Consider the following 12,330-nt stretch of genomic DNA (forward strand, 5'->3'; position numbering starts at 1 on the left):
AGATCCATGTCCCTAAATATCTATATTTTTTGGCCTTATATTTCTCTGAAAATACTGAAATTATTTGCACCAAATCACAAAAAGTATGATCTGCGAAACAGAATCTAGATGTGTGCCAAATTTGGTGAAACGAAATGTATGAGAAAAATGCTTGACAGATCACCCCGAAACTTTGAAGACAGAGTCTGAACTCAGCAAAGTATATGTTTCGAAAATGTTGTGAAGATTTGTCAATTGGCCCCAAAGTTAAAGGCAAAACAAAAAACATTATTTCTACAGAAACTAGGACCTAGCTTTAACTACCTAGTGACCACCACTAGGTAAGATATATATATAAATAATAACTAGTGGCAGTCGCCACTCTGTAGTTATAGCTAGGACTTGGTTTCTATGGAAAAAGCGTTTTTTAACTTGCCTATATATTTGGCGCTGGCTAATGAATCTTCACAAATTTTTCAAAAAAAATTGACGCTCACTTCAGCTGCAGTCCACAAAGTTTCAGGGTGATCCGTCAAGCGGGGGCTGAGAAAAAGGGGGGTCCCAAAATGTGTTTTCCCCATGTTAATTCCATAGGGTTTTTTAACAGGACTACAGCCCCAACTGCTGGATGGAATTACATCAAATTTGGCAGAAAGGCAGTTCTTGGTCAGGAAAGTGCCGTTTTTATTATTTGGTGTAAATCCATTCTATAGTTTTTGAGCTATTAAAGAAAATTCAAATTTGTATATATAGGGACGTGAAGGCTGTGCAAACCCTCCCTATGGCATGCTGACATCTGACTGGCTGCCAACACTTTAACAAGGAAGTGTTGGCAGCCATTTTGGAACTCGGCTTCGGCCAAGTCCCTGAAAAAAAGATAAAAAATAAGAAAAGGTGTGAAGGTAGGGACACCCTGACCCCTTAGCTCTGGTGCTGGGGTTCCAGAGTGACCCTGCCAGGGCAAAAAATCATGTTTTTTTCATTTCGCAGAGAGTCGCGACAGATCCAAAGAACTTTTTTTTTAAAGTGTGAGCTTCTGCGATTGTTTTGGAAAAAGCCCCTGAGGGGGCCAGGTCCCCTCCTGAGGATCATTGAACCTTAGGGACCACAATGTCCCCGAGGCTAATTAGTTGTAATGGGGGGGGGGAGGAGGACAGCCTCCCTGAGCCCTGGGGACCACCACAACCTCCCTGGGGCTAAATCAGAGTAATGGTGGGCCATGTAGACCCCTGGGCCCAGGAGACTACCACCTCCCCGGGACTAACTTCAAAGTAATGGGGGGCCTTGCAGACCCCCCGGGCCCATGGAACCACCAGGTTTCCATGACCAAATGATCAGTTATATGGAGGGCCTCGCGGTCCCCCCATGTCCCGCGGACCACCACCTCCCCAGGGCCACCTTCAAAGTAATGGGGGGTCTTGCAGACCCCCCTGGCCCATGAGACCACCATGTCCCTGTAGCCAAATGAGTAGTAATATGGGTGGCCTCGCAGACCCCAATTTCCCGGGGGACCACCGACTCCTGGGGCTAAGTTAAAAGTAATGAGGGGCCTAACAGACCCCCGAGTCCTGGGTACCACCACCTTCCTGGGACTAAAATACATTTTGGAAGTGGAAGGGGGCCAGAATAACAAAATGTTTAGGAGATTCATTGGTGTTGCAACCTGTCCATGGCAAGACCCCAGATTTTCTGGATTTCCTTTGTCTTGGTGAAACTGAGAAATGGTTGATATTCACGAGAAGCCGCCTTACCCTTGGACGAGAAAACAGTAAAGAACTAGGTAGCGTTAGTAGGATCACCTGAAGAAAAGGAAAGTCAGTGGCAGAAAAACTTCCAGGAAGTGCCTTAAGGAAGGTTGCTCAAGAAGTAAGACTATCAGTTAATCAATCAATCAGTGCTTGTAAAGCGCAGCTACTCACCCGTTAGGGTCTCAAGGCGCTGGGGGGGAGAGTGTACGTATACCGGTGAGGTGGTTTAAAAAAGTGGTTTAAGAATACCACAGACCATCAGGACTGCAATACAGGGGCAATGGCTGGCATGAGCCGACAAAGACAACTCCAGCTGCTTAAGCCTTAGCTCCAGAGAGATTTTACAGTTATCATCATGGCAGTGACAGAGGAGGTTGAGAAGACCTGTTGTTATGTTTTGTTGAGAATGCTTCCTGACCTATTGCACAAGAGATGAGAAGGATGTTTCTGTTTAGGTGTAAAACTAATTCCCGAGCAATAAAAACAGAGCGGAGAGGTGTTGGGGTGATTTTACCATCTCTTTTAGTTGACTCCAGGATTGATACCTGTCTGTGTGCATAAAAAAGATTCATAGGATTGCTTACTAAGAAGAGCAAGGTTTGTTAGATGCTACACTATTTCCTGAATGCCTCAAGGCAGAGATTGCTAAGATGCTGGACTTGGGTAACTGAGTATTCCAGGAGTCCTTGAACCAATCCAACGGTACTGGTGCCTAATCAAGGCTTGACAGATTTCTGCTTTTACATGGACTGCTGGGCCATCAATGAGGAGACCAAGACAGACGCACCTTCAATTCCAGAACAGTTGAGCTAATGATCCTGCTGCATGCTGTTTGCTTCTTTAGTAACTCAGATATGACAATTTGGTACTGGCAGATCATAGCACCTAATGCCAAGGAGAAGACTGCGTTCTCTAAGCCAGAGAGATTATACCACTTAAGGGTCATGCCTTTTGTGCTCGTGAATGCTCCTGACACTTTTCACCATCTGATGAACTATGTCCTCTTTGGGCTGGAAAAGGCCTGTATGTCCTACCTGGACATCATTGCCATCTTTAACGATTTGTGGGAGGACCTACTACACCACACAGAGGAGATGTTGGTCATGATACAGTGAGCAGATCTGAACATCAAGGCAACCAAGTACCATGTAGGGCAATCCTATAGAGTCTACCTTGCATTGAGAAATTCCATGTGGTAAAAGCTGTCAGGGTGGTGGGACCCTCCCATTCTAATCTACGTTAGAATGGCTTGGTCCCACCACACTGACAAGTGAAGCCATTTCTAGGACTAACTGGATACTACAAGAACTCAGGGGCCAACTATGGGACCATAGTTGTGCCCCTGTCCGCCCTGAACCCCTAGAAAGTGATTTGTAATTCAGACTGTCAGAAGGCCTTTAAAGACATGAGTGACGCAATGCACCTATAATGGAAGCATGTGCCTACTGTCAACTCTTCATGTCTCAAATACAGTAGATAGAAAGGTTCTGGCTGAACTTGATGACCAGGATAGATAACGTCTCAGAGGTTATCATCAGCTGACTGCTTCCTAGGGAGCAGATCTGAGGAAGAATGCTTTATGGCTGTGTGGGACATAGGGAGGTTCCAACCTTACTTGTTGTGTATGTTTGTGGCCCAAAAAGACCACTACACACTAAAGAGGTTGATGGCAATGAATGATGAGAATCCCAAGTTGCTGAGATGGTCTAACTTGTGACAAGGTCAAGATTTTGCTGTAGATTACAAAGCCAGAAGGAATCATAGGATTGCAAATGGACCTTCCTGCTGGTTCTGTGAATCCAACTTCTCAAAGGGTGGAGTAAATTCTAGATAGTCTAAGTTTGAAGGCAGAGGAATACCCCCTGCATGGTAAACAGGTTTTACTACTTGTAAAATGGGTATAATGACTTTTACTTTTGCCAATGCGTCACACTAATGTAGTGTGTGATGCAGTGCGTATATACAGTAGTTGGAAATTTGAGGTCAAGTTGTTCTGTGACCTGGTGGGGTACACCATTCCTTCCCTGATTGTAAGCAGTGGACTCACTTCCATGTCCTGGTACATCAAATAAAGCAATGGTGGAAGAGTTCAGTGGCATGTTAATAAATAGTGTGGCTACACCTTTTTCTCCGTGTCGAGGAGACACGCCCTCTGGCTACTCTCATGAAAAATTCTGCTGTTATCCAGAATCTCGCAATTACATTCCATGCATGTGCTGTGTGTGTGTAAGTGCACTAGGTGTGCAGCACAAACATGTCAGTATGGTTTTGTGTGTTGTGAGAGTCTGAGTGCTGGGTTCAGTGGCATTCATTCTTTTTTCAGGAAACCTACAGCAGGGAACAGTATTCTACATGCAGAAAGTGGTCATCCAGATGTTCTAAAGTAGAGAATTCCATATGGTGAACTCCTTAGTACAAAAATAAATTGTAGTACTGAAGCCACATTCAAGGAGCAACAAAAAAGAATGATAGCTAGGTTCAGAGAACAGGGTTATTCTATGTGGGTTCTGGAAAAAGCTGCAAAACGTGTTTCCCAAATGGGAGAAACACCATACTTTTAGACAAAAAGATACTTTCCACAGAAACTACCAGAAGAGTCATCCTTGAATATAATGGAAACTCTAGGGAAATCAGCCAGATATTAAACAGACACTGGGGGATACTCAAGAATGACCCAACTATTGGAAGGGAGATCATCTATCACATACAAGAGAACCAGATCCCTGAGAGATTCCATAATACAGAATAACATTACCCTGACAAAGGGGATGGGTGATTTTGACCTCAAAGGATTTTTTCCTTGAGGACATTGTAAGGCTTGTACAAATAGTTACAGTATGAAAGAATATATGGTAGTGGGGGAGAAGAAGCGAAAGATCAGGCAGTTTCTTACCTGGAGCTCCCAATATATGATATACATACTTGCATGCCCTTGCACTTTAAGATATTTTGAGAGTACCATATGAGCAGTGAGGAAAAGAGTGCATTGATCATGGAGATGTAATACCCAGTGGCTAGCCATTTCCAAACAAAATGTGGTGGTGATCGCTCTAAATTGCCTTTTTTTGCTGTAGAACAAATCCGAAAGGAGGTAATCAGACTCTGCGATTGAGACAAAGAGAATCAGAACTAATAATTGATCTTGAGACTTTTAGTCTGGGGGGCTTAACTTTGGATGAGAAATTGAACATTCATCTACATCATTGATCATTTTTTGAATTTTCATTGCTAGCATTTTGAGCCAACAGTGGGGGTAGAATGGAGCTGTAAAATAGATTAATTTGTGGAAGAGGTGTGCTACTTTCTGCTTCACTGCTCTCTGACCCTTATGGATCCCCCCTTTCTTTGTTTGGGTACCCATTTGTAGTTTTTCTATATGTATATATGTTTGTATTTGAAATATTGTACTTGGTGTTTTGAGAGTTTTAAGTTGGGTATATTTTGAAGACACCACATTATTTTTTCTTTCTCCTGTTTTTCCCTCTCCCTATATTGGAAGAATTCCAAGAGTGCCTTATTTTAGGGCTATAAGAGTTTTTTTACTCCATTGTTTTCTCACATTTTCTCCTCTGGAATCAGGCAACACATTTTTGAATGAAACTATGAACAGAGATTATGGGTTTGTGAGCATATAGAAAATCTGACACAATAATAGTAGATACACATTTTGAAAAAATTCACCCACTTGGGCTTGAATGAGAGATGGATATTTATTTTTCAGATCAGTTTATGATCGACGTACAAAGGGGACTAAATGTGACACTGTTTGGGCAATTTATTATGAATTTTATTTGGAACATGAGTTACAACAGTCGGTTGTTAAATTAGTCATCTATAAGGATATAATAAGTATGTTTAGACAGTGATAATAACATCTGGTATTTTCAAACAATCATCACTTATGTGTCACACTGTGCCATTTATTTTGTATACAGGATGATTAGTAAGACTGGTGCACGATCTGAAACAGATGATAACCGCCCATTTTGGGCTTGATTGAAGGATGGATTTTTATGTTTCAGATCGGTTAATGATCTGTTTATGATAGGAACTTAATGTGACACTGTTTTAGGGTATTTAAAAAGAGTTTCAAAATTAACTTTGTTTGGAAGATGCTTACAATATTCAGGTGTTAAATGAGTTATTCATTACGTATGCAATAAGCATGGCCAGATAGTGACAACAACACTAGGGGCCTCATTATGACCCTGGCGGGCGGCGGAGGCCGCCCGCCAGGATCCCGCCCTCCAAATTACCGCGCCGCGGTCAAAAGACCGCGGCGGGTATTACGAGTTTTCCCCTGGGCTGGCGGGCGGTTCCAGTTAAACCGCCCGCCAGCCCAGGGGAAAACGACCTTCCCACGAGGATGCCGGCTCGTAATCGAGCCGGCGGAGTGGGAAGGTGCGACGGGTGCTACTGCACCCGTCGCGTATTTCACTGTCTGCAAGGCAGACAGTGAAATACATTTTGGGGCCCTCTTACGGGGGCCCCTGCCGTGCCCATGCCATTGGCATGGGCACGGCAGGGGCCCCCAGGGGCCCCGCGACCCCCCCTACCGCCATCCTGTTCATGGCGGCTTTCCCGCCATGAATTGGATGGCGGTAGGGGGGGTCAGAATCCTCATGGCTGCGGAGCGCGCTCCGCAGCCATGGAGGATTCCAATGAGCAGCGGAAAGTCAGCGGGAGACCGCTGACTTTCCGCTTCTGACCGCGGCTGAACCGCCGCGGTCAGAATGCTCATTGGAGCACCGCCAGCCTGTCGGCGGTGCTCCCGTGGCCGGTGGCCCTGGCGGCCACCGGCCGCCAGGGTCAGAATGACCCTCTAGGTGTTTCCACGTAATAATTTTTTATGTGTCATATTATGCCATTTAATTGAGATTTTCCTAGCCTTGGTGTCTGAAAGGCTAGATTTTATTAAAGACACGGAGGCGAGTATTATGCAGTCTTTTCTTGCTTTAATTTTAACAGAAGCCAAGAAGAAAGCTACATTTCCCAACAAAATAAGAACTACAAAGTTACATCACAAAGGAACCATCCAATAGGACGTCGAATACTACTACTAGTATCTTGACTGCAAACAACAAGTCCTCTTTTCTTGATGTGAAAAACTAAAGAGGAGAAGTAACCAACAAGATGACATAAAAAACAGAAATCAATGTCACAAAGTCCATAAGGCAATCCTGAAGATGGCGAGTGCAGAGAGGAATCCGGGAAGGATATCCACTGATGACAGAGTCCAGTGTCGGTGGAAGTACGTCATGTAGATTACGAGGAGCCAATGCTGGAAGAAGGAGTTGGAACTGAAATAAAGGAACAGGGAGGATTGAACTAGTGGTGGGATAATACTCGCCTCTGTGTCTTTAATAAATCTAGCCTTTCAGACACCAAGGCTAGGAAAATCTCAATTTTATTACAAGACCGGAGGCTCATATTATGCATGTTTTAACAGAATCCGAAACATGAGAAATTGGTTTACAGTAAAAGGTTCTAAAGGTACTTTCATTAGACCAGTCTGTAGACTTGAGAATATCCTGTAAAGAGGATCCCACCCAAAAGGCCCGAGAAGCCATAGCCCCTCTGGCAGAATGGGCTCCAAAATAATTTATATCAATCCCAGCTAGAGACATGATCCATTTAACCCAACGAGCTAGGGTAGGTTGAAAGATAGGTTTATGGGGTTTCTGGACGGAAATAAGTAATTGGGAGGCAGAGGATGACCTCAAATCTGCAGTACGAGTCACATAAGTTTTAAGACAATTACCAACACACAATTTGGGTTGAGAGGGAAAAAATGGATAATTGACCGATGCTAAATTAGTTTTAGTACGTCTTCTGACTTGAAAAGAAACACCAAGAGGAGAGACGAAAAAGGAGGTAACATCCAGGGCTTTAACATCCGAAACACGTTTAAGTGAAATTAGACACAAAAGCATAGTCAATTTTGCGGAAAGTTGCTTAAGAGAAAGGAATTCATTATCCGGCCAAACTGTAAAAAATGTTAACACTAGATTGACACACATAGTATTATATTTAGGAGATGGAGGCAAAACACATCTTACTCCCTTTAAAAGTTGAGAGATGAGAGGATGTTCACCAGTCAGTCTGCCGTTGACTCTATGATGCTCAGCAGAGATGGCAGACCTGTAAGTGTTGATAGTGCGATAGGCCTTACACTGGGAGGCTAAAGAAGCAAGGAAATTCACTACCAATACTACATCAGCTGAAAAGGGATCTGTATTCCTGTCCATACACCAGCTGCACCAAATGGCCCATATGGATTTGTAAGCCTTTGAGGTACCAGGGGCCCTGGCCTGTTGGATGAGTTTGAGAGCATCCTCCGAAATTCCTGGGGTTCTCCAGGATGACCAGAAATCTTCCAAGCAATGAGAAACAAGGAATTGTTGAGAACCAAGTGATGTTGTCGACCTTGGGGATCTAAGAGGAGGTTGAGGAAGTGAGGAATCCACACAGGTCAGTTGGTTGTTAATTCCAATAAAGTTGGATACCAAGGCTGAGCCTGCCAAAATGGGGTTATTAGAACCAGAGTGGATTGGTGTCTGCGCACTTGTGCAAGGACTCGAGGAATGAGAAGGAAGGGAGGAAAAGCGTAAAGAAGAGACAATGGCCAAATCTGAAGGAAAGCATCTGTGGCAAGAGCCTGCGGGTCCGGCCTCCAACTGAAAAAGGAAGGAAGGTGAGAATTGAGGCGAGAGGCAAAAAGCTCTATGGACATTTCGCCAAAGAGGGAAGTAAGATGATTGAATATTGAAGGGTGCAACTGCCAGTCGCTGGAGACGTGAAGATGTCTGGAATAAGAATCTGCAACTGTATTCAGATTGCCCGGCAGGTAAACCGCTCTGACCGAGATTTGTCGAGGGAGACAATATTCCCAAAGATGTTTTGCCAGGGTAGACAGAATCTTGGACCTGGTGCCCCCTAGATGGTTCAAATATCTGACAGCGGTTAGGTTGTCCATTCTGAGAAGGATGGTGTAGCTTACCTTGTCCTTTGTAAAGGAGCGGATGGCAAAGAACCTGCAAGCATCTCTAAACTGTTTATGTGGAAGAAGGACTCCTACAGAGACCATGCGCCTCCAGTCGAGAACTGGCCACAACTTGCGCCCCAACCGGTCTGACTTGCATCGGACTCTAATACAAGATCTGGGGCGGCAGAGAAAATAGTTCTTCGGTTCCAGGCGTCTAGGTGAGTCAGCCACCATAGAAGCTCTTCCTTGGACTCGGAGTCCAGAACCAAAGGATCGGAATAGGCCAGACCCTTGTGAAGATGGCGAATCTTCAACCACTGAAGGGCGCAATAATGTAGCGGACCCGGGAAAATGGCTTGGATAGAGGAGGCAAGGAGTCCCACTAAACGAGCCAGAGTCCTGAGGGAGATGTGAGGAAGGGACAGGGACTGACACATTTCTTTTTTGATTAAGGAGACCTTGTGCTGGGGAATTGAAGAACTGAACAAGTAGTGTCTATGAGAAAACCAAGAAATTCAAATTTTTGAGTTGCAACCACTGCTGACTTCTGAAAATTGATGAGGAACCCCAATTTGAGAAGAAGATCTTGACAAAACTGTAGGGGAACGAGGAGAAGGCGTTTGTCTTGTGCCATCAAGAGAAAATCGTCCAGATACAGAATCAGACGAACACTGTGAGAGCGGAGAAAGGCCGCAACGGGTTTGAGAATCTTGGTGAAACACCAAGGGGCAGAAGGAAGCCCGAAAGGAAGAACTCTGAATAGGTAGAAAGAGTTTTGCCATTAAAATTGAAGAAATTTTCTGTGTGAGGGGTGAATTGGAACCGTGAGGTAAGCATCCTAAAGGTCCAGTCTGACCAACCAGTCGTCTTGAAGCAATATATCCCTGAGATGGAGGATAGTCTACATCTTGAAGTGCCGGTAAACCACAAAATTGTTGAAATTATTTTAGGTTCAGAACTAGTCGAAACTTCAGATTTTTCTTTTGGACCAGGAAAATGGTACTGAGAAAACCCAAAGTGTCGAATAGAACTGGCTCTATGGCCTGTTTGGCAAGGAGAGACTGAATCTCGTTGTGGAGAAGTTGATTTTGTTCTTGAGAAAACACCAGGGGAAGAGGAAAAAGGGACTGAGTTGGGGGTTGATAAAACTCTAAAAGGTAATCTTGAATGGATTGAATTATCCAGGGGTCTGACGCGAGAAACAGCCATGAGTCTAGAAATAGAGCTAGTCTGCCTCCTACTGGAGGAAGGCCAGAATTGGAAACACTTACCGGAGATTTGTTCTCCTTTATTGACGTAGCCCCTCTGTCGATAGCCTCTTGACCGGCGGGGGTAGAATCGTGGCTTGTATCCTGAGTAGGTGTCAAGCTGGGTTTGCTGGTTGTAGGAGTCTCGATTGGCATATTGACCTCTGAGGGAACGGCCGGCAATGCGACTCCTGCCTGGCAAAAACCCGAGATGAAAATATATTTTTAATAGAAATCTGAGCTTTGTCCAGGGAAGCGAAGGTGGAGACATACTTGCCCAGCTCTTTGATAAAGGAGTCTCCAAATAATAGGCCTTTAGCTGAAGGACCCTCATCCTTAGAGGCCAAGGAGGTCAGTTTAGGGTCAATCTTGAGCAGGAGACTTTTCCTTCTTTCAATGGACAATTGGGATTTATCATTGCCCAGCATACAGATAGCGCGTTGCGCCCAGTTAGAGAGAACCACAGGATCAATTGGAGTGTTTTCCATTTTGGCTTCCTCCGCCATATCAAAAATCCTGGTGAGAGGACCCACCAAATCCAGAAGTTTATCCTGGCAGCCAGACCAGGCTCTATCGACAACTTTTTTAGGGTCTTTACCAAATTTAGTGAAAAACATGAGCATATTAGGGTCAATCGTCGGGGTAGCAGTGATATTATCACTTAAAGAGGGACGGGGACATTCGGATTTAAGTTTATTGCGGGTAACTTTGTCTAAAGAATGGCGTAAGAAAAAGGAAACATAGGGGGTGATTCTAAGTCCGGCGGGCGGCGGAGGCCGCCCGCCAGACTTCCCCCACCAAAATACCGCTCCGCGGTCGAAAGACCGCTGAGGGTATTTTGGGATTTGCCCTGGGCTGGCGGGCGGCCGCCAAAAGGCCGCCCGCCAGCCCAGGGCAAATCAACCTTCCCACGAGGACGCCGGCTCAGAATTGAGCCGGCGTAGTGGGAAGGTGCGACGGGTGCAGTGGCACCCGTCGCGTATTTCAGTGTCTGCAAAGCAGACACTGAAATACTTTGTGGGGCCCTCTTACGGGGGCCCCTGCAGTGCCCATGCCATTGGCAGGGGCCCCAAGGGGCCCCGCGGCACCCCCTACCGCCATCCTGTTCCTGGCGGGAGACCCGCCAGGAACAGGATGGCGGTAGGGGGTGTCAGAATCCCCATGGCGGCGGAGCGCGCTCCGCCGCCATGGAGGATTCTGTAGGGCAGCGGGAAACCGGCGGGAGACCGCCGGTTTCCCGCATCTGACCGCGGCCGAACCGCCGCGGTCAGAATGCCCTGCGGGGCACCGCCGGTCTGTCGGCGGTGCTCCCGCCGACCCTGGCCCGTCAGAATAACCCCCATAGTCTGCCACATGGTCAGCAGGATACCATTCTTTTGAGTTTGGGTGAACCATTAGGGAAGGATCGAACATGGGTTCACCAGAATGGTCCACCAAAATTTGAGACACCGGGTGAGCGTCACCACCGTCACTAGGAGAAATTCTGCGCCTTTTCTCCAGAGGCCCATAATAAAATGGATCCGAAGATCCGTCCATATCATCTGTATGACTGGGAGAGTCATCATCATCATCATCAGTCTCTCTTACATGGGTAATATGGAGCGGGGAAAAAGGGGTTCCCGATTTGGATACCTCTCGGGTGGAAGGACCAGCTGAAACGCCTTATGAAGGCCCCGAAAGGGTGGCCGCACATTTCTTGCCTTTTGTAGAAGGCGTATCAGAAGCAGAGATAATCTTGAAAAGAGAGGCTTCCAAATTCTTTGATATGTCAAGCATAGAAACAGAAACTGCCTGTTGGATAGAATCTTTAATAAAGGACTTTAAAGATTCTTGAAAAAATTGGGAGTCTTCTTCTTCAGTCATTATGAAGAAAGCAATTTAATATATATGCTATAAAAAAAACGAGGTTAAACTGAAAAATTAAAAAAAATCATGGAATATAATTACAAACTGGTAAAAAATGGGTTAAACAGTGAACCTATGAGGGAAAGGCGTGGCTATAGGGATGGGCGTGAAGAAAAAATCAAGGCAGAGTTAACAAAGCACTGCCGGAGGAGGTATCTAAAAAGGAGCCCCTCCCGAGGGAGTTATATGAGGGCAAAAGGGCTTTGTGTTAAGCGCGCCCTTAATAGACAGCAAAACGCATGAGGAGTGCAGCCGCAAAGAAAAAGGGCTTCGCGAGTGAAAGCGCGCCCTGAATAAACAAAGAAGCGCGTCTGAAGAAATACACGAGCCTGTGGAATTATAGGAATGCATTCGGCTGTCAAACAGTGAGGCAAATGACGTGCCGGCTGCGCGCGTGCACCCGCGTGTCTACAACGGTGAAAAACAACCGTTATTAGACGCGCTGGAAAACTAAGTTTAAAAGAAG

The sequence above is a fragment of the Pleurodeles waltl genome, chromosome 4_1 (assembly GCF_031143425.1).
Source record: "Pleurodeles waltl isolate 20211129_DDA chromosome 4_1, aPleWal1.hap1.20221129, whole genome shotgun sequence".
Lineage (NCBI taxonomy): Eukaryota > Metazoa > Chordata > Amphibia > Caudata > Salamandridae > Pleurodeles > Pleurodeles waltl.